We start from the raw sequence: 2,064 nt of genomic DNA on the forward strand, positions 1-2,064 counted from the left end.
TGTATCCCTCGAGTGTAACATATCCTAGAAAAAAACTTGAACATTTTGACAATAGCTCATGAATGTATGAATGGAAACGAACACTTTTACAAGACATGATGTCATTCACCATATATATATATTTTTTATTAACATGTTTAATCAAACTGTTATATTTCAATATTACAAACTTAAAAGCTGTCAATAAACATATTCTTATCAATCAAGTGTCTTCCTACTCCTTATCTTGCGTTTACTTGATACGTACTTCCTAATAATTTTCCCTTATGAGCATGAAGTGATTGAATTACACAAGATCACACAAGACGCGTTATGCCAAAACATAAATCTTTAAAAAACGTTTTGGATTTGAAACCAAGACCTCAACGCGAAACAGGGGAACTTCTTAAAGACAAAAGTCGAAGGACACTTTCCTGCAAAATCTGCATTTTTACATAAAATCGACGTTGAGATCACTGTATATTACAACAAGAATCTAGAAATCCTGAATTTCGTCGGGTTGACACAATGAAAGCAAACAAAATTATTCACTCGGTGCCTCCATGAATGCATTAGTGACTAAATATACATTACATATTCACGCTACATAGAATTCAAATTATCAAAACTTATTTTCCTCCTTTTTATGAATAAGGTCAATCTTGTTCTATCGCAATTTCCTTGTTATAGATCACCTTCCGGTAACTATCAAGGACATTTCTTTTTAAAAATATGATCTACAGTAGTGTGTAATTTCCTAGTCTGTATTTTTTTAATGTTATGTGAGTAATAATAGCATGTGCCATAATCATGAAGCGATATCAAAGCGTATATTCTCCATTACTTGTCATTTTACAATAGTTTTGATCTTATATGTAACATAGAAAGTGAAGGTAAGCTCTTTTCTTTTTAAACAGAATTTCATTACGTGCAGAATCTATGTATAATTTATGCAACTCTCTCTCTCTATCTCTTTCTTTCTCTCTCTCTCTCTTTCTCTCTCTCTCTTTCTTTCTTTCTTTCTCTTTCTCTCTCTCTCTCTCTTTCTTTCTCTTTCTCTCTCTCTCTCTCTCTTTCTCTCTCTCTCTCTCTCTCTCTCTCTCTCTCTCTCTCTCTCTCTCTCTCTCTCTCTCTCTCTCTCTCTCTCTCTCTCTCTCTCTCTCTCTCTCTCTCTCTCTCTCTCTCTCTCTCTCTCTCTCTCTCTCTCTCTCTCTCTCTCTCTCTCTCTCTCTCTCTCTCTCTCTCGCTCGCTCACTCTGTCTGCATCTTTCTAAATATCTGTCCATCCATCTAACAGTCAGTCGTTATATTTCATACTAAATTTCGCCATCCTAAGACCGTCGTCGCTGGCTCCTCCGGAACTGTCCCAAAAGTAGTTCTAGAGTGAACACGACTGACGAAGCACCGAGGCCGAAGCTCAGGATGACCAACATTCCCTGAAACATTACATATATTATATATATATATATATATATATATATATATATATATATATATATATATATATATATATATTTATATATAATATATTTATGTGTGTATATATATATATGTGTGTGTGTGTGTGTGTGAATGAGTGAGTGAGTGTGTGGAAGATAGCGTGGACATCGGCGGAAGGTAACAATGCGAGAAGCTGACCAGTACATGCGGTGCCCCGTGTCCCATTGATGGCAGAAGAGAGCGTTGTTATTGTGTCCCCTGGATACAGCGCACTTGTGTTGAGACATATGCTTGGTGAGACAAGCGCCGGTCTCACCAAAGTTTTGCTTCTCACGGGAGGAGCAAGGGATGGCAAGCAGGCGTACCCTCGTTTTGTTCTCGACGCCGCTTGTCTCAGCCAACGCCCGTCGCACCTTCTACCAAGACCCTCCCCCCAGAGAGACTTCTCACCTGCCTGTCCTCAGCCTGTCATACACAGAGTAAATCCACTCTCTTCGTCGCTCGATCCACCATCTCAACTGAATATCACCTTGCGCTAGGTGGACACGGCGCAGCCTGATCCACACCTCCTCCCTCTGCTTCAAAGGTAGGCACCTATGCCATTCCTTGCTCCTCCTGTGAGAAGCAGTACTTCGGTGAGATCGG

This window comes from Penaeus japonicus, unplaced genomic scaffold (assembly GCF_977035675.1).
Source record: "Penaeus japonicus unplaced genomic scaffold, GWHDUDI00000001_assembly GWHDUDI00000023, whole genome shotgun sequence".
NCBI lineage: Eukaryota > Metazoa > Arthropoda > Malacostraca > Decapoda > Penaeidae > Penaeus > Penaeus japonicus.